The 21988-nt window shown below is 36.6% G+C and overlaps 1 protein-coding gene across 3 annotated transcripts in view; it reads left to right on the top strand.

Annotated features, from left to right (window-relative positions):
• The window catches only part of l(2)41Ab (lethal (2) 41Ab), a 344790-nt gene that overhangs the window by 32688 nt on the left and 290114 nt on the right, over positions 1-21988 (top strand). The window lies entirely within an intron of this gene.

The raw sequence follows: 21988 nt of genomic DNA, 5'->3' as shown, positions 1-21988 counted from the left end.
TATTACTCTAAATACATTGTCGACACGATAAGGGGAGACGACTTCGACGAGTTCGTCACATTACCCTACTCGTCAAATTACCCTACACTCCCCTAATTATTTTGTAATTTTGCAAGATAAAATAAAAATTGAGCTTAGAACTTATTAGGAAATAGTCTAAAAAAAAGTCAAACAAAAATAATTATGCAATATTCAATATTTAGTATATGGGCAATTCTCTGCTGGTGCACGCTTTGCAGATGAAAAAAATAATCTTCCGGGACTTGTTTTCTTTTACCACTAGGCTCAAATAAGTGCTCATTTACCCGATACTCAGCTTAAGGGAGTGTGAGGAAGATGGAGATATGCAGTTGTCAAAGCCACTGGCCATTTATTTTTTTGCTCATAACTTTTAAATGATTGCCAGAATTTAAAATATCGATAGGTATTAATAAACACAAGAAAATGGCATTTAAACTTTTTCAAATCTGTAAGGATGTGGGCGCCAGGCTTTTTGACTTAATTGTTAATTGTTGTGCATTATGCGGTTGTTATAGGGCGTGTCTACCTTTTTGTTATCTATTAGTGATTTTTAAGGACTCAAGGTCAATTTTAGTTGGTTACAAATAACTCAACAGTTTCTTGTTTCTAACGGTTACGCCCTAACGAGTCCGAGGTTCACTATCCAGCGAGCGCGAGTGTGGCGCGTAAAATATTTAAGAGTTAGAGTTTATGTGCTTTACTCCAAAACTGTAAAAAAAAACACAAACTAGCTAGAAGAAAGCATTTCCGACTCCATTTAGCCGTGTCTCGGATTTACCCACAGCCGAGGACCACGCCCCCTCCAAACCCCACAATCGCCTTAAACAATTTTAAAAGGTGTCTGGATCTTACACTATTTTATCTTAATATGTCCTTTATTATTTGAATAAATACATTATTAATTGGTCCGCATTATGCACGATCTTAAGAGTACAGAAAAAGAAGAGATAGGAAATACTTATATACGATAGTCAATATCGATAACGACACTTCACGATTAATCCACAGGGTGATCTTGTCATTCTTTAAAACATAACATTTCTTTCCCTCTCAGGGTGATGATAAAATAATACACTCGGCAGTGCTGCCATCACTCAGCTTTACAACAGGACAGATCAGCCAAAAAAAAACGGGGAAAGTAAGGACAAAAGAAAATTAAAAAGGACAAAAAAAGAGGTCAAAAGTTACCTCTTAAATATTTTTGTGTTATTGTTAATAGGTTAAATTTTGTACTAATTTAATTTGCATTTGTCTATGGCTCGACCGATCCACAGTGGCGCCTTGGGCCAAAAAACGTGCAATAAATCACTTTTTCGACTTTGTCCTAGAAAGTTGTGACCCATACCAATCGACAGGTAATTGATCCACTATTACAAATATGTAACCCTTTTTCAAATCAAAAATTTGTAAAAGATATGAATTTTCAAAGTTGAACAATTTTTCACTTAAAAAAAACACACCGTTTTTAGGTAATTTTTCACACTTCCGGGGGGTTTTTCTTAAAAACTAGGTATCGAATCGCTTTGCTTCTTTTTTCCACGGATTGGTGTGTTAGTTAAGAGTAAAAAAAGTAAAACATATTGCAGTTTGCCATGCGCATCTCTTAGTTATGAGTTATTTGCGAAACGTCCATTTTTTCCATATTTTTCAACTTTGATGGAAAATAAAAAAAAAACTATTTAATACTATTTTTTTTATACTTCCGTAAAACGTTATTTGGACTTTCTTCTTGATATTACGAAAGTTGTAGCTGCGTCCGCCTGCGTCCGCGGTTTTAAGAGCCAAAAAAGGGAAAAAAGTCATGGTCCAAGAAATTGCATATGGCGCTACCTTGTGAAATGACCATCTCTATTCATGGGAAACGTTTTTTATGTTATTATTGATTGTCAAATGGGGATTTTATTTTACAATTTTTATATGTTTTGCCTGGCAATTAGTTATCAAAAATATTGAAAAACCGAGGCGTTACCTTCAGGTAGTATGCAAAGGTAAATTATGCAGGTATACATGTACAGGTACATATAGTAGTATGTAGAATCAAAACAACATATAACTGTCCTCTGATTTAGCAGGTGCATACAGGTAGGCATTCATTGACAGAAAAATATAAGCTTGCAGTCTCCTACAGGTAGGCTGGAATTTAATTTGAACACCTGCAAAATACTTAAATTGCGTAATTCTACCTAAGGTTGGCGTTTCACTTTTTAAGGCGTTTGATAAACTCTTTACCTGTTTGTACCTATCAGGTAATACCTCACACTATATATTGCATTGTAGGCTTAATCCCTGGATTAGTCTATGACTCAAACTCAAAATTATATGAACTGTTTAGGTCAACAACTACCTATTCGGAGTTCAAAGAAGCTGTTATAGAAGAACTAAAACAGAGCAACGAAAATATATTACACACTCTTAATCTGACATATGCAAGCATTAAATTGAAATGGACGAATGTCAGCCGCAACGCAGGGAGGTTTGCAATGAAATACGAGGACTGGCTCAATGACGAAACTATCCTGGATATACCGGCCGAGGAAGAGCCCACCACATCAACAGGTCGTGGAAGAGGAAGACCATCTAAAAGTATGGAGGATTGTCAGGAACGCACAAGGAAAAGAAAACTGAAAGATGCAACTGATGATTTAACCACGGAAAATGTTTCCGAAGCGCTTTCTTTAAAATATAAATTGTATCCACAAAAGAAATTGACCCCGACAGTCCATAAGATATTGGCGCATGGAAAAGAAATAATCGAATACCAGTGTTTGCCAATTGGAGAGCTTTCCGAAGAAGCGCAGGAATCGCTAAACAAATTTTATAAAAAATACAGATTGCTGAATACATTTAAGACATCAAGAATGAGGGAAAATGAGGATCTGTTCAATATGTTGGCTGCATCTTCTGATCCTCTAATTTCCTCATTGCGGCATGTTAAGTCAAGAAAAGAGTTAGAATCTAGTAATTATAGTCCAGAAATGTTAAGTCTATTGGATTTACCAAGTTTACCAAATTGTGACCATTATTTCAAAAAACATGAAATATAAAAATTTTTATTTTTAAAAAAAAACTTTAATTTTTTTTTTTTTTTTGTTATTTTAGTTTTTAAAAATTAAAACATAAAAAAATAAACTAAACAAAACGTAATTTAAAAAAAAAAAAAAAATTTTTTTTTTAAATTCCAATTTTTTATTTATTTTTTTTAATAAGTTTTAAAAATTACAACATGAAAAAAGAAACTAAAAAAAACAAAAACTTTTTAAAAAAAGTTTTTTTTTTGTCGGAAAAAAATGGATTTGTTTTTAAATTCTGACTTTGCCGATTTGTAAGTACGCCTCTGCCACGCCCACTCCCTGTCTCAAGCAATAATTTGAAAGGTGGATCAATTATCTATCATTTGCCGTTTACAAAATTCAATTATCTTCACTGGTTCAAAAGTTATGATTTATTACCAAAAAAAAGTCAAAAGGCGCCACTGTGCGATCGTTTTTAAACTTATCGCCAGAGCTCCCCAAAAGTGTCCCTATTTTACAGGCTGTCAGAAAAAGATCTGTTACCTTAGGATACTATGGAAAAAAGGGTTTTTTGTTTCAAAGTGTCTTGCTCAGACACTGAGCATTTCCATTTGTTCTATTTGGAAACCTGTTTTCCTGAGACACTTTGCCTTTCACAATCTGGCGAAAATGTATTTCAATATTAAATGTGATTTGCCAGCATAGGGGTGACACAGAAATCTCTTCGGGTTGGAATCTGCGTTAGCATAAACCAGCGGTCGGCGGCGACCTATTAAGTGAGCATAGGGAATTGCTCTGCTCATCCGATGCTCCTCACGGACACTGTAAAACAGCAGTCTGCACACACACATCAATGAGCTGCCCAGTGCGAATTACTCACACATATATAAAACAAAATGTCATCGTATGTGTGTGCCGACCGCTGGCATAAACACAAGTTCCTTACTAATTTCACCTAAAGACTGTCCACGGATAAAAAGTTCCATGAGGCCGTAGCGTCACTTCCTTGATTAAGAAGTGGTAGTTTTCTTAAAACTAGTTCGAGCCAATTCGACTGAATGTTTAGAAATTTTTTTTTTTCGTGTGCTCAACAAAATGTTTATTGGAGGGTGTTATGTGAAACTCAATTCACTTTCACCCATGGTAAAAATAGCAAAAGTAGTGAATAAAAAATAGAGTCATTACAAAAATTGAGCAGTGTTGCAGTCTAAGCGTCTAAGTCTGGAATGAGTTTTCCTCAAGCGTGCCGTCCAAGTATCCAATTGTCTGATGGGTGCAATCTCTTTAGTCTTCTTCTGTTCATAGGTCTGGAAAGTCTGAAAGCAAGTCTGTTTTGTGTGGGAGACGAGTCTTGATCTGTAGCGAATGGCAGTATTGGTGATAGATTTACAAACAGGATTAATTTTAAGATCTCGAAAAATAGTAGTGTTTCTTGTATCAAATAAAAACACCTCTTAACGAGGTAAGAAACTAGTGACGATCGCACCTTCAACATACAAAAGTTCTGATATCAACATTTGTGACGAAAAATTATTACACTCGTCATTAAGTAGACTTTCTAATATTTTCTCATTCGGCCCGCCCTAGCATACTATTTTAGCCTTTTTACCTTCATAGGCATTTTCTATTGCAGCGGGCCGAAAGAGAAAATCTTAGAAAGTGTATGTAATGACGAGTGTAATAATTTTTCGTCACAAATGTTGATATCAGAACTTTTGTATGTTGAAGGTGCGATCGTCACTAGTTTCTTACCTCGTTAAGAGGTGTTTTTATTTGATATCAGAAGTTTTTGTTTGTTTATATTTGCTCTCATAGGAGCTAGTATATACATTTAAATTTAAATTGGTCAATCATAATTTGTAAACCATTGTATTTAAACAAATTAAGTTAAAAACGCGTTTAAGTATTTTAAAATTCCTTTTAAACGAGGTATAGCACATGTCTGTAGCTGTAGTGTAGAACTTACAAACTAACGAAAATAAGCTATTTCTAGCTTTTTTTCCGCTAAAGCAGCGGGTTTTTCCAAAATTCGTGAAACAAAAGTTTCCTATTTGGAACTCCTTAAAACAATTGAAATGATTCTATGAGCCTAAAATACAGTTTGGATACCCACGCACAAAATTAAACACTCAGGAAGCGTTAGTTGTTCTGAGCTGTCAAAAGTGGCTATTTTCGTTTCTGAATAACTTTTAAACGCGATTTTTTACATAAACATGATATAAACCAAAATTTAAGGAATCTTAAGGGCTATACAGTTTAAAGTTGTAAGGAAAATCGTTAGAGCCGTTTTTGAGAAAATTAAAAAAAAGCTAAAAAAAAAGTTTAAACAAATTTTCTTTTGTTCATATCTTTTTAACTATTACATTTACACAAAATGTATATAGAAGGCATTTATAGCATTTAAAAATACCTTTCAAACGAGATGCAACACAAGTCTGTAGCTTTAGTAGTATAGAAGTTACGGCTTTCCGAATTTTAGCTATTTATAGCTGTTTTCCCGCTAAACTAGCAAGGTTTTCCAAAAGTGGTAGAACAAAAGTTTTTTATATCGATGTGATGAACGTCATATCAAATTTTCAGAACTTAAAAAACATATTTTGGACAAGTGGACAAACTGACAAACAGAATTAAATTTTCATTTTGGGAAGAAGAAGAAAATTTATCATATGACCCCTCATTCGACGGGTATTTTTAATAGGAACACAACTAAAACATTGCGAGGGGGCATTTATCCCCACCGGCCCCAACAGCTCCAAATTTCGAAATTTGCACTTTTTCACTTTCACTGCTCTCTCTCCCAAGCCAATTGGTTTTCTTAAAGTCTTGGTATGCAATCCTTTAAGTTTTTGCAATACCTTTCGATTGGTGTATTACTCATTACGATCTGACTATCACAGCAGATTTTCATTTCTTCGTGTATATATAGTAGTCGCCTTCGCACACTCTCCTGGTGCGCTTCGTCACTACATGGACTGCCGTCCATAGTGATAGTACGGGGCGTTTATCATATGTCTTAAAATTTTGGATTGGCAGGATTCAATTCTTTTTATAGAAGTGTTACAGGCAGTGCCCCAGAAGTGTATACCCCAATGTAGACTAGGCATCAAGGTTGCTTTGAAGAGCCGGGTTTTCGCTCTTTTGCCTAACTTAAGCACAGGTTGCCACAATGTGCTGCTTCCAGGTAAGCCGCCTGTCCAGAGTAAGTCCAAGGTACTTAACCGTGTCCGAGTGCTTTATTGGAGTCCCGTCTAAGGTTAGGCGATAAGTGTTCAGCCTGTTCAATGAAAAGGTTGCATGCTGAGATTTGGCAGGATTAACTGCGATATTCCACCTCGACGCCCAGGCCTCAAACTCTTTTAGCATGTCTTGCACCATATCTGTCGCCTCTCTTCGCAGAGCACTTGTCGGCAGAAATGCTGTGTCATTTGCATAGGTAGCTGTTAAAACATTCCTGCCTCCGGGCGACAGAAGGTCCGAGGTAAATATTGTATACAAGACAGGCCACAGAACACTTCCTTGAGGGACTCCAGCAAGAATAGGCCTTGAGGCAGACTTGTATCCTCGAACATCTACCTGGAAGGTTCTACCAATTAGAAATGAGCGAAGGAGATCAAAGAATGTCGGTGGAAGAATGTGTTTCAGATTATAGAGCAATCCACTGTGCCAGACTCGATCGAAGGCTTGCTTGACATCTAGAAATACTGCGCAACAATACTTTTTCGCCTCGAATGCTTTAAGGATATGGTTGACCACCCTATGCATTTGTTCAGCAGCGTTATGCAGACTCCTGAAACCAAACTGATGATTTGGAATTGCATCCTGGAACATATTAACACTAAAAAGCCTTTTTAGTAAGATTCACTCAAAAATCTTAGAGAAGGTTGGCAATCAGGGTTCAAAATGCTATGCTATATTTGAAGTTTTTACTATTTGCCTTTTCCTTACCTTTTTCTTATAGTTCGTTTGACATTTTAATCGACTCTTCAATAATCGCGAATTCTTAAGAATAAGACAAAAAGCTTCTTTAGATTAAGTGGACTAACTAAATATATCAGAAAGTAGAAGTATTTTGGTAAATGTTGTTCCAGGTTGTGTTGAAGAACTCACGGCTCTTATTAGTTAAGTAATGAGAGAGGAGGATAAGAGCATTTCGACTGAAATCCATTTTTTAATACATAAACCTAAGCAAAGGCTGAAAGTATCTCCATTACTGACTAAAATTAGAGTACCATTGAACGGGATCCAGAATCCAAGTCCAAGTGAGTTTTATTTTTCCCGATCAGAAATAATGATTATCTTTAAGTTTTATTTTTTTTTTATCAAAAATAATGATTACACTATGCAGCATCAAAAATAAACCTCGATGAATGCTATATTTTTGGATTCGTTACGAATACCCAAGTTAAACTGCGTTTTCCAAAGAGTTCCCCGACGCAAGGATTCTTAGCAAAAGGACCTCAAAGTTTGAAAAATGCTGAAATTGACCAACTTTGCGGAGCTCTCAGAGACAAATGGATGCATGGCTTGGTTCGAAGCTAAAGTTTTTTAAAAGATACACCCTTTATCTTTCAAACCCCTTACATAAAATAATTTTAGGATTTTTTTTAAGGCAGAAATAAATTCCAAAAAACAACTGAAAAACATACAGCTGCGGTCAAAATAGTAGCAGTGTTGCCGTCTTGTGTTTTTAAAAGTTTCATGTTGTAATTTTTTCTTATCCAATTAGTCTAATAGTAAAATTATAATCAATACAATATTACCAGGAAAAGATCAATTACAACAACAAACTTTTAAATACACAGGGCGGCAACACTACTACCATTTTGACCGCAGCTGTATACTTTTATGTTTTTTGACTATGTTTTCTAGAATTTGTTTCTGCCTTAAAAAAAATCTTAAAATTTTTTTAAGTATGGGGTTTAAAAGATAAAGAGTGTATCTTTTAAAAAACTTTAACATCGAACCAAGCCATGCATCCATTTGTCTCTGAGAGCTCCGCAAAGTTGGTCAATTTCAGCATTTTTCAAACTTTGAGGTCCTTTTGCTATTGCTGAGAATGCAGCCTTGTTTAACTCCACTGTTGGTATCGAACCATTTCGAGAGCTCTGATCCGTCCCAAACACTTGCTTTGTTATCCTCATAGATACTGGACAGTGCTAGTATGGCTTTTGTTGAGAGACCGAGTTGGCAAGTTTATACAGTAGGCTATTTCGGTTCACTGTATCAAAGGCGGCTTTAAAATCTACAAAGAAAATGTACAGCTTCCTTTTTTGTTGCAGAAAGGTTTGGGCGATTGATGTCAGCACGAAAACACTGTCGACTGTAGAGAAACCCTTTCGAAAGCCTGTCTGAAATTCACTAAGAATGCTTTCTCGGTTTACCCATGTCGTCATACGTTTTAACAGTGCTCCTGCAAAATGCCTCGGTAGTTGCTGGGATCGGTCTCCATACCTTTTTTAAAAATTGGTCTGATCAGATTTTTTTTGAAGCAATCCGGGAAAATTCCATGGCTGTAAAATTCGTTGTAGGCATCGGTAAGTCGCTGTATAAAGCAAAGTGGCGCATTTTTGAAAAATTCTGCAGTTATTCTGTCTTCACCAGGAGCTTTGTTTAGCTTTAGTGTTAGGACAGCGCTTTCTATTTCTGCAGGGCTGAAAGAGGAGTCCATATGATCTGAGAAAAGCAGAGGCTTAGCATAGCTTATTTCTGATTCATTTTGAATTTGGGAGAGTAGGCTACTAAAATAGTCAGCCAAATCTGTTAACCTTACTTTTATGGGTTTTTTTCTGTTTGTTCCCGTTTAATTTATTAACGATTTCCCAGAACTGTTTGCTGTCGCGAACTTCTTGTAGTTGGCGTTCCAAATTTATCCAGAACTGTTTTGTCTTTGTCTTTGCATAGATGTTTGTAATTTGTTACTGCCGTTTTGTATATGGTGCCCATTATTTCGTTTCGCCGTAGCTGTTTAAGGCAATCAAAAGAGTGTTTCCTGGCCCTTTCGCATTGTACGTCGAACCACGGTTGCTTTCTGCTAAAGTTTAGTGTCTGCTACATGGGCCTGGAGGCATCTACGATTAAGTTGAGCAGTTTGACTAGCAGTGTAGACCCACTCAGATCTTCTATTTGTTGGACTCCTGATATTAATGCATCTGTATAACTTCGGAGGTGGTTGTCCTTCCACTTTAACCTTCGGTTGAGTTTTGGCTGGGTACTATCGACTTGTTCATGTAGATTGAGTTTTAAAAGTACTTCGATGGGCATATGATCAGAAAGAAGTTGAGCACCTACCACCAAATCTTTCACCACATCGTGCCACTTTCCTTGTATGAGACAGTAGTCAATAGTCGACCTTGCTGCGCCCCTTATAAAGGTATATTCTCCTTCTTGGTCACTGATTGTCCTGACTGTCAACAATATTTGCGCCTTTTTTGTCTGAGATTTCATCCTTAGATTTACGAATAGTGCTGCTGGTCCTGAGGTCTATATTTGTGGGTTCTGATGTGGCTTGTGCTTTTCCGATGCGAGCATTTATATCCCCAATAATCATTAGGTTATTGAAACCTGCTGTCAGTCCGAAATCGTACACCTTTTCAAAATCTGCTTGCCAGGTATTGCAGTTAATGTATACTGGAAGTATATGTAGTTCTTCGTCTTTCGTGTTTATTTCGATGACTTCTGCGTTTTCCTTGCTCGTAAAGGTAATGTGTCCTTCGTTCACCAGCTGCTTTCGGATTCCGTATACACTTCCTCCGCTGGCCCGTCCACGGGCTGCTACTCTCACTGCTGGTATCCAATGCAGCAAGTGATTAGGAAAGTAATTAGCAAAACTCGTTTCGTCGTTGGTCAGAAAAGTTTCAAATAGTAGAAAAATATCGCATTGTGTTACATAATTAAAGAATTGTTTAAATAGTTAGGGTGTTCAATTGCGTTGCAAACTTTGTAAAGTGTAAAAGTGTAAATCAATTCCAACAACAATTTCTATACAAAAAAGTTTTCAAAAGTAGGCCTTTAAAACTATTTTGTATAGAAATTGTTGTTGGAATTGATTTACACTTTTACACTTTACAAAGTTTGCAACGCAATTGAACACCCTAAATGTCTTATTTGCTAAGCCAGCTATATTATACGATACAATTTTAACATTAAGGGACGGTACTACATTGGGGACATTTAGTTTTTTGAATTTAGTTTGCTCAATATAACTTCGTAGTCTAGGGCTATTTTAAATGAGGTACCATATATGTTCTCCAGGACATTTTGTGCTAAATCTTCTCCACACATCAGCGTGCCGTCTTTATTCCAGTAGAACCATCTACCTTTTATAACCATAAGATCGTTTCTAGCAGTGACCTTAAAGTTTTTGTGGCTCGCCAGAATGTCCCGGCGGAGGGATAGCATCACGCGTTTTTTAAGTCTCCTTTCGATGTTCAGGTCCTGTTCGATTGAGACTCGCGTTCCTTTCAGGTTTTTGGTGTGCTTAAGGATGGTCTGTACTGCGCTTACTGTATTTAGTTCAGCAGCTTCTTTACCGAGTCTATCTCCATACGGTCCTTTATCAAAATTTTCCTCTTGATTAGGTCAGATACACCATTAAATGGATTTTTTTTCGGATTTTAGACCTCGGATAATTATGTTTTTTCTTTTATTTGCGTCTTCTAGTTGAAGAAGTCTTTCTTGTTTGTTTTCGTTGTCGCTTTTTATTTTGATAATCTCTGCCTGCAATATTTTGTTTTCCTCTGTTAACGAATCGACCTTTATTGAGAGACATTCTACATTTTGCTGAATCGTATCCATTTTTGTGGCAATCGAGTTAACGTCCGATTTTGTAGCTAGTTCTTTTAGCTTTGAGTCGAACATACCCTCCAGCATGGATTTCATATCTTTAAGATCTACCAGGTTGCCTATGTTTGTTGGTGTGGGATTATTTTGCGGGGGAGTGTCTGATCGACTAGCAGGTGTCGCATTGAATGTCCCGGCCTGACCGGTACCCTGAGGCTTAGTAGGGGTCCTGGCGAGTCCTAACATTTTTATTTAGTTTTGTGCAGAGATGAGATTTAACAGAATGCCTAAAACGATGCTTTATATTTTTTCTAAACTTTTCTAGACGCCGCCTATTGCGTTCGATAAGCAAGAGCTTTGGATCCGACTCACTGTGATTGCTTCTCAGCTGTTGTGTTCCGTCACTAGTTTTATTTGCGCCTAATCATTGCCGGTCTTCTGAGTGGTTTTTTTATTTTGGTTTTCCTCCTTTGCCGTCGGTTTCCACCAACAAAAATGGTCCGTTTGAGTGAAAAGCCGCGTTTCCAGGTCGGTTTCAAAATATGTCATCAAATAAACGAGGTCGCGCAAAAATGAATTATGAGGATGCTGGCGTAAGGCTCAAAAGAAAATTAGCATCTGAACTTGCTGAAGAAAATAACAATTAAAGTTCTCTTTTACTCCACGCTGCCACCATTTCGGCAAGAAAATCGAATGAAAATGACATGAATTTCGTTTTTAAAAAAAGCGGCTTCAACAGAATGTGTTGGTCAGTTAAAAGAGAAAACAAGATAGAACGCTATAGTCGGGTTCGTGTCCCGACTATCTAATACCCGTCACTCGGCTAAAGGGAGTGCGAGGGAGATGGATATATAACATTTTTTTGATTGCGTATAACTTTTTAATGAATGATCCGATTTTAAAAGTTTTGAGAGGTATAAATATACACAATAAAATTGCATTTATAATTCTCGGAAATCTTTAAAGGTGTGGGCGCCAGACACATTTTAAAATCGTTAGTGGGCGGTTGTGGGCGTTAGATTGGGGGTGGCGCTCGGCTGAAATAAACTTGCGCTGCGTAGGAAGCCCAAGAATATGTGTGGGAAATCTCAACCTTCTAGTTTTTGTAGTTTCCGAGATCTCAGCGTTCATACAGACAGACAGACAGACGGACAGACGGACATGGCTAGATCGACTCGGCTAGTGACCCTGATCAAGAATATATACACTTTATAGGGCCGGAAACGCTTCCTTCTCCCTGTTACATACTTTTGCACGAATACAATATACCCTTTTACTCTACGAGTAACGGGTATAATTAGCAAAACTCATTCCAGTCCCATATCTTCTGAAAAAGACTTATCTTTTTTTATGGAAAATAGTTTAACTAAACAGCAATATCAAAATATTAAAAAACTAAATAAACAACAGGGCTGCGATATCTACCCACCATATTCGAAAATAGTGGAGGATAAATTAAAATGTAGGCCTGATGGAATAGTTTGCAGCGAAAATGAAGCTCAAGTCTCCTTACAAAACTTGTTGAACCATACCGCTTCCCGATTACTACTCATGCAAGAGGAAGTTTGTGAAACGCTTTCGGATATAACTCAGTGCTTACTTATTTTCAGCTACTGTTTTGATGGTTCTACAGGTCATAGCTTATATAAACAAATATTTAACAAACCTGAATCTCCAACTTTTGTGACCTCAATAATTCCTATTAAAATGGTAGATCAAGCAGAAAGACTTATTTGGCTGAATAAATCGCCGCAATCCACAAGATTTTGCCGTCCTCTGAAAATTTCGTATATTAAAGGATCAACATCTCTCATAATAAACGAAAAAGAAAACTTAAAAATCTGAATGTGTACATGCACTCTTATAAGAAAATCGAAATATCAGTGAAATTTGATGGTCACCTAACCCTTATAGACGGCAAGGTTTTAAATATATTAACAGGAACGAAATCTTGTCAGTCGTGTCCAATTTGCGGAGCAAAACCAACTCAAATTCTTGACATAACTGATTTGAACATTTGATATGAAGCCGAATACGGACCAATATGGAATAAGCCCCCTTCATGCGTGGATACGTTGCTTTGAATTTGTACTTAAATTAGCATATAGGATTTAGCTAAAAAAGTGGCATGTCAAAGGAGTAGACAAAGACAAACTGGCGGCACGGAAACAGCAAATTCAAAATTCGTTTTGGAAAGATATGGGACTTCATGTAGGCAAGCCGAGGCAAAATGGTATGGGCAACAGTAATGACGGGAACACGGCGAGAAGGGCATTCTCTAACTCAAAACAATTGTCTTCGATTTTAGGAGTAGACCACGATTTGATTCATCGCCTTTACATTATTTTGATTGCTATAAATTGTAATAATCCTATAATCCTATATTTTGTTTTGAAACTTTCACCAGATATACGTCGAGCTATCCTTGGTACCCAATGTCTCCGACTGTATACAAAATTTTAGTACACGGATATAAAATCATACAAGGATCAGTTGTTCCAGTTGGCTCTTCAGGAGAAGGCACAAATTATTTAAAGCTGACAGAAAGCATCACGCAAGAAAATGTAGCCGCATTGACAATATGTCTGATGTGTTTCACAGGGCTATGTATTCGTCCGATCCTTTACTTTCTAATCTCTGCATCTCAGAAGGGCAAAACAAAAGAAAGCGTCTTCCAGCAGAGGTTATCAATCTTTTTGAGGAGCCAATATTGGTTGAAAAGAACAAAGATACCTCCGAATCCGATTACGATAATAAAAGTGATTGTTTGCAAATATATTTAGAGGACGAGAAATCTGATTAAACTGTACATTATTTATAATAAAAATTTAAAAAAAAATAAGTGGCTTACAGCAGTCTTACAAATTTAATTTATTGAAAAGGCCATGTCAAGTGATAAATCTAATCACAAAGGACAGTATCTTAATATGCGGCGTGGGGGGTGGATAAAAGCAATGGTCAGATTCAAAAAACAACAAAAACCGAAATTACACCTTAATCTTAATAGTATATATAAAAAATTTCAAATTTTAGTCTTTAAAACTAGAGTTTATGCCAAAAAAATCGACTTTTTTCCCCTAGTGCAGTGCGTACCCTTTAAGTACTTTCGGTACAGTGGGTATTCAATATATGTGCATATTACATCTCCCTCCTTTTGAAAAATAACCTAATATAATGAAGTTATTTTTATAATAGAAATTTTTTATAATTAATACATCCTTCTTTTTATACCCTTGTAGAGGGTATTATAATTTCAGTCAGATGTTTGCAACGCAGTGAAGGAGACGTTTCCGACCACATAAAGTATTTATATTCTTGCTCAGCACCAATAGCCGAGTCTATCTAGCCATGTCCGTCTGTCCGTCTGTCCGTTTCTATGCGAACTAGTCTCTCAGTTTTCAAGCTATCGGGATAAAACTTTCCCAAAAGTCTTCTTTCTATTGCAGGTAGTACATATGTCGGAGCGAGCCGGATCGGACCAGTATATCTTAAGGCTCCCATTGGAATATTCAAACAAATATAAGAAAATTTATTGTAACTTTGTAGGAAGTAGGCGTTTTGATTCTTGACTACTTATGTATAAACAAAATTAAAATAGAAACGCTGAATCTGGAATCCCTGGAACTGCACCGAGTGTGCATTACTTTATCTACAAGGGTATATAAGCTTCGGCTGGACGAAGGTAGCTTCCTTTCTTGTTTTTTTTTTTTTGTATTATGATATTAGAATCAAAGAAAATGTTAATGTCATAATGCTGCCACCGCACAGTGGTTTCGCTTGTATGGGAGCCGCGGCCAAAAATACTTCTAGTTGTTATATCGTTACGAAATTTTTCCCAAAATTCTTTAAAAATATTTTAATTATAGCAACAAAAAATTGGACATATCGCCCGACTATGTCCTATAGCTTCCATACAAAATATCGGACCAAATTTGAAACACGTAGCTTTTTTCAGTTTCAAATTTTTTTTTATTGAAGTATTTTTGCATTTAAATCATATTTAAGCGGATAAGAAACCATGCCTTCGGGTTCTTATCCGTCCACAAATATTAATCCGTTAGTTTTGATTATTACCTGTAAATTACTTGAAAAATAAAAAAACCCAATAATAATAATAAACAAAAAATCCAATAATAGCAAAAGAAAACAAAAATTACAATTTGAACATAATAAAAACACGAAACACGAATAAAGAACACAATAAACAGCTGATTTGACCTTAAGGACAAAAATAGAGGCTGGTAGTAGATTGTTGATTATGGACACATCTGCAAGTATCTGCAGCTAGCTTTAACTTTTTTTATACCTTAAGGTATTAACAATTACACTGAATAAAAAATGAATCGGGGAATCTTGAGGGAACACAGTTAAAACTTTAAGTAAACATAAAAAGACGAATACAACAGCTGCTAAAAACATTAGAAAGTAATTTCATAATAAGGACAACACAAGTTAGCTTTTATTAATATTGAAACTTAAAAATAATACCTCTAACTTCAAAATCCATATTACAGAATATTAATTTGGACACGTAATTTAAGAAATACACGCTTTTAAAGTTAGTGATGCGCGCAGTTTTGCTTTGCAACTAAACACGTGCTCACGACTTTAGGTCTTTTTTTAGAAAGTACCGAAAGTTTTCCAGAAAAATCTGGTATGCCACGAAAAAGCTTGAGCATTTTGGAGAAAATTTGCATAATCTTTGCCAATTTTGGGTTCTATCGATTTTTTGAATTTTGGCCTATGGAGGAAACCACTGTGCACCGTTCTATCATATAGCTGCCATAGAAATCGATGGATTTTCTTATTGTTTCAGATTGTAAAATAAATTTTTCAAAGCCTACCTTTTAAACAATAAGAAAATCCATCGATTTTAATGGCAGCTATATGATATAACGGTGGTACTGTGATGCCTTTTTCGTGAGTGTATTTGTAGCAATGGCTTCATATACCAAGTAGTCTCTCTTAAAGGTTTGGAAAAAGAAAGTTCAACTTTGAATAGAGATTAGAAGAAATGTTGAAATTTGTTGAGCCTGTGGGTTGAATCATTTTAAAGGGGGGTCAATTCTCGATTCGGGACATCCAGTCTTAATGTGCACTTTTTGCGACTTTAAGAGAAATTCAATTTTTACGGCACTGCCAAAAATGTTCAAACTAACACTTTATTTGTCTTCTTCTTGTTTTGTAAGATGAAATGTTAAATAAATTTAATGCAAAAGTCTTCGCCATAACAATATATTTGATTTAAAAACATTCCGCGTCTTATTTTCATGGAAAATATTTTTTTATAAGGCATATCCAGTATTTGGCATACAAAAATGTCGGATTTTACAGGAAAAAGTCAATATCTCTTCAAAGAAGAAAGTTTTCAAAAAAAATGTTTTTTTTGTTTGCTTTAATATGTTTCTTCATTATTAGAAACCATAAAGAAAAATTTTTTTTTTGTAGGTTTAAAAAAAAAAAATTTTTTTTTTGAATAACTTTATTTTAGTATTTAATGTTTGCTCAAAAAAATGTATTTAATTATTATAAACATATTTTAAAAAACCAAACTCAAAAAAGTCGCTTTGTTTTGAAATTATTAATTAATGCCAACAAAACAGGTCAAATGCCCCATAGTGCAGTGTCGAGCGGCAGTTTTCTCTAGATCTCCACATCTCGGTCGCTCGCACTGCCCTTCGCTCTCCCTCTCCAACTCTCCCCCAAGTCTCCGCTCCACTCTGGAGCCACTAAGCTTAGATTTTTGTAGTTAGTTCTAATTTACAAGTGTAATAATAAACAGCCGCACGTCGCGCAATACCCCGAAAAGTTTTTCCCGTGTTTTTTCAATACGCAATCTCTACGCGGATCGCACCCGTTGTTTTCTCTGGGACTTCAGCAGTTCTACGATCAAGCCGCCGCCCCAACATTTGATCCATCGACCGGATATTTCCGACCAGCGTTTAGCAGCAGATAAGTGCTTTCCAATTCCTATTATTTGCCGGTCATACAGCCAGTTGTTCGAACCCCATTTCGTTCAACTTGTTGTATGATTTCTTGTCTAAATCCAAAATAGATTTAATCCGACGCAACGGCATTTAATATATATATTCCAATATATCGCAATTCCTTTGTGCCCAACTTCCGTACACTCCAAATAATTTCGTTGCTATCCAAAAGTTTGCAAATCCGCAGTGATAATTTATTAAAGTTACAAATAAATATATATGCCTAAAAACACGAAGTGTTTGTAAAATATTACCCAGCCACAGTAAAAGTTTACGATTTTTTTACTGTGTTCCAGCTGCGCGTATATATTCACATAAATATTCTAATAAAGTTTACTTATACTACTATGGATTTATAAATCAAATCCAAGACCCTATATGTTTTCGTGGTCAATAAACTACATTTTTCCGTGTGTAAAAAATATATAGTCCAGCCACAGTGAATATTTCAAAATCAAAGTGATCCGCCGAAATTGGCAGCTTTTGTGATTTTACTGTGTTTCCTGTTGCGTGCATATATTTTTACATTTATATTCCAAAATACAGTCCACTTCATCTACATACATTTTTGAGCTAATTGTTTTAATAAAATCCCGCAAACATATTTTGCATTTCAAAGCTATTCCGCTATTCGCAATAAGTCTCCAGAACTCCCTCAATCGGTGACTTACAGTATCCAGCTGTTAGCTAGCCACATACATACATACACACAGCTACCCACCGGGAAAATTCCTCTGGAAAATAACATATTTTCAAGAGGTTTCTCCATAGAAGCGGAAGGGACTAAACCTCATTCACCCCTTACATTTCTTCCATCTCTGCTTTCAAAATACACGGGGGTGACACAAAAAGTAAGGGGGAAATGAGGTTTCTATCTGGATCTCTGGCAGAAGAATGCAGGACAAAATCCACTGGTTTTTCGACTTCCCGCATTATAGATTTTCCACACGTACCCAGTTATGGTTTTCCTCCACTTGCAATATCTGTTTTTCTACACCCTCCCAGTTTTGGTTTTTCCAGACCCTCGCAGTTTTGGTTTTGCACTGCTGTGCAGTATCTGATTTTCCACAATAAAAATCATGTTTTTTGTAATATTTGTTTGTGTATTTATTAATAATATTTACAATCGAAGCATTGGAACTACAAATTTTTAATGCCTGAAGCATTCCTGGGTTTTGCTTGGCCGAATGCAGTACTTAGATATCCATTTCTTGTCTGTCTTCTGAAAATATCAAACATAATTTAGATATGAATGTAAGACCAGGAATAATAATAAGAGTAATTACCATTATTTGGTCTCCGCACAAAATTAAAGGATCTCTCCAGAAATTATGCCTGGTTTGCCATGGCCGATCATTTACCCTCTGTTCAGTTGTTTTATGTCGGGTATCTATATCAAAAACTATGAGAAGAAAAAATAAAATATGACAAACGCAGGCGCAACACTTCTGGTCCCAAGAAGTCTCAGTCGGCCTGGCTGAAATAAATGTAATATTTTGATTAAGTTAAACAACTAAGTTAGTACTGAAGTACTATTTATACAACCATTTAATGAACACCTCACACCATTTACCACTGGTAAAGATTAAAAACATTTCAAGTGTCACTGAAATGCAGAATTTGTGTTGAAGATAGCATCCGGAGGCGTATATTTATTAATGGCGAAAATATCTGTGATACTAACCTTTGTAACGCTGAAATAAAGGTTATAAAAAGAAAAAATTCATTTTAACACTCACCCTTTTATTGTTTTTTAGATTAAAATTAACTATTTTCACTTTTTTTCACTTTTCCCAACAAATTTAAAAATGATGTGACCCTGCATTATATTCTTGATAATACCATACAAAATGCAGATAAATGTGGGGTAAATTTCGTTGTAAAGTTGGGTCACACTTTGGCGCCGAATAAATATTTAAACAATACTTTTCAGGGACCGTAATCATTAAAGGTTACGTATATTATAGGTATATTAGGCATTTTTCGTGTTATTAATACTACCAACACGAATTTTTATTTTTTAACAACACTTAAAAATGGCTTAGGCCACGATCTGACGATCAAATTATTTTATTTCACAAAAAATGTTTAAAAATAAAAAAAAACAACAATAGTTTTCTTTGTAATTTAATGTAATTCCTTGATAAATGTGATCAAATATTTTAATCGTCTTACCGTGGCTTTTCTCTATAATTTGGTTGAATCCCACATTCATCCTTATTATTATTTGAAAAATGTTGAGTAAAATAAATTAATATTATCATTATAGACATTATGATAATAATGTTATATAGTTTAATTTTTTTGATTAACAATTATTAATATTTTTTCTACGACTTTTAAAATTACTAACAATTAAAACTAAATGTGAGAAACAAGTCTTTTGGTTTTGGTGAAAATCATAGGATTTTTGAATATTATAAGTTGGTGATTTTTTTGTTAAAAAATATTATAATCGTAGTGCCACAGAAATCACACAGCGCATAAATGGCTTGATATTGATGCTACTCAGAAACCCACCCTCATTTAGCGCTCAGAAATTATCTATCCCTACACCGCCGCCTGCAAAAAGGAACAGGATTTCAAGAACACAAAAACCAACTTCTCACATTCCCGCTGGGTACGTACTCTCCAAGTATTCGGCAGCGCACAGTGGGTCAAGTGCCTACAATAATTATAAAAAAAACGACCATAAATCCGAATTTTAATATTGTTAAACAATTAATTTTTTTTTTCCCTATCCGTGCACCAGTGTGACCATATTTTCCCTTTGCATAATTTAATAATTATTTATTTTGTGCATACACTTAAATACTTATTTTCGAAATTATTTCAAATCGCCATACAGTTTCCTCCACACAATACAGTGTGACCGTATATCCCGACGGACTTTCAATTGGTTCCTAAATTCCAATTCACAATAATTTCCGTGTAAACGATTTCGCAATAAATTTTAAACTCCTGTCCGTAATGGCTTCTCAAGCAAAATCCGCCCTAAATAAATTTATTGTCACAGCTGACACTCTGAGCCATTTTGAAGCCACTTTAAACTTTCCGGGTGCACCCACACCAACGTTATCCGCATCTAAAATCCGTCGCGAGCATGTCACTTCCTTATGGCAAAAGGTGAATGATGCATATGACACATGCTCCGAGTGCATTGTGGCTGCGGGGGACAGCGCCGCAGACACCAAATCCATCCTGAAGGCGAAATATAACGAAACGTATTCCATATACGAAAGATTTGCTGCTCAGATCCTCGAGCAAATACAACAGGGCTCCCCCAAATCATCTCAACCTCCAGCATCGTCTCCCCAAGACTACATTTCGTTTGGCTGTCAGCTTCCTCCGATCGATACGGAGATTTTCTCAGGCGATTATCTTCGCTGGCCGACTTTCCGGGACCTTTTCAGCAGCCTTAAAGGAACTTCAACACACGATTCAAGGATGTTTAACTGCCTTAGAACTAACCGGCATTCAAATTGAGAATTGGGACCCTATTCTAGTCTACATTTGCTCCACAAAGCTACCACGCTCACGCTCTCATTATGGGAGCAATCCATTCAAAATAAAGCCGAAATTCCCACTTGGCTAGAGCTAGATTCTTTTTTGACTGAGCGCCACCGAACACTAGAGGCCGTCGATAGCATCCAGTCTGCTAGTTCACTCCAAGTTCCGTCCAAAGTCCCAGCTCGATTAGCAGAGCTTCCAAATATAAAGTCCTTCACCACGAGAGTACTTCCAATACCCAAAGGCTGCGATCTGTGTTTAAAAGAAAAACACCCCGTGCGTATATGTCCACGCTTTCTCCAAATGCGGGTAAATGATCGTTCAGCCTACATCCAATTGTTTTGCAAGCAGACATAAATTGCAGGATTGCATTAGCGCTCACAGTTGCTTTACTTGCCAAAGTCGGCATCATACGCTGTTGCATCCAAGCAACAATTCGACAATTACTTCGATTCCATCCAAACCTCCAGGGCCAGTGTCAGCCTCAATCCCATACAGAATTTCGTCTTTCTCAGCGCGTGTTTCCAACGTTCATGGGATTAAACGAATTTCCGATCCCGACCCGATTACAAGGGTCTATCCTACAGATAATTCTTCCGATTATTGGGTTCCATATCCCGCCTTGGATGACAGACGTTCCCGAGGTATTAAATCCTACCAATGCCGAGTCTGCCAAAAGATCCATCCGCTACGGAAATGCCACCGTTTTCTACGGCTTAGCGCCCAGAAAAGGATCCAGGAAGTACATATGCATAAATACTGTTCGAATTGCTTGGCCCACGATCATTCCCAGGACTCGTGCCGCAGTGGAAATTGCCGCCAGAAGTGTGGAAAGAACCACCACACTCTTCTACACTTGGACGATCGCTCCCGCTATCCTGCAAATACTTCTCCTGATGTTTTGCTACGGTGGTCCTCGCAAGGGGGGGAGAATGTTCACGCCAAAAGGGCGTCTAATTTCGAGAGGCAGTGTCGAGCGGCAGTTTTCTCCAGTTGTCCACATTCCGCTCGCTCGCACTGCCTTTCGCTCTCCCTCTCCAACTCTCCCGCAACTCTACGCTCCGCTCTGGAGCCGCTAAGGGGCTGTCCATATATTACGTAATCACCTAGGGGGGGGGGGGGGGGGGCTTTGAAATGTTTATGTTTGATTACATGGGGAGGGGGGGGGGGGTCTTGCACTATGATTTCGTAATCATTTTTTTTTTTTTTTTTTATTTAAAGAATTTTTTTTTAAACTTTTTTTCTTTAAATATATCTGCAAACTTAGATAGGAAAGCAGAGAAAAAATTTTTTTTAGTGGCTGGGCGGAGAGAAAGAGAATGTTTAGTGGTTCAATCACACGAAGAATGCGAAGACCTGGAATGGCTTGACGAAGAGTATGTTGGAGATAATTTCAGCGTATACGAACCGAATGTGTCATACCAAACTCCATTTATAAACAATATTAAAGATTGGGTTGCATCTCTGTTTGAATCCACATATTTAAACAAAAAAAATTTTATTCTTGGGATTACGTAATCATTGGGGGGGGGGGGGGGTATTTTTTTAAAGATTACGTTTGATCACCAAGGGGGGGAGGGGGTCAAAAATCAGCAAAAACGTGATTACGTAATATATGGACAGCCCCTAAGTTAAGCTTCATGTAATTAGTTCCAATTTAAAAGTGTCCAAATAAACAGC

Source organism: Drosophila takahashii, chromosome 2L (assembly GCF_030179915.1).
Source record: "Drosophila takahashii strain IR98-3 E-12201 chromosome 2L, DtakHiC1v2, whole genome shotgun sequence".
Lineage (NCBI taxonomy): Eukaryota > Metazoa > Arthropoda > Insecta > Diptera > Drosophilidae > Drosophila > Drosophila takahashii.
This window is presented reverse-complemented; position numbering and strand designations above follow the sequence as displayed.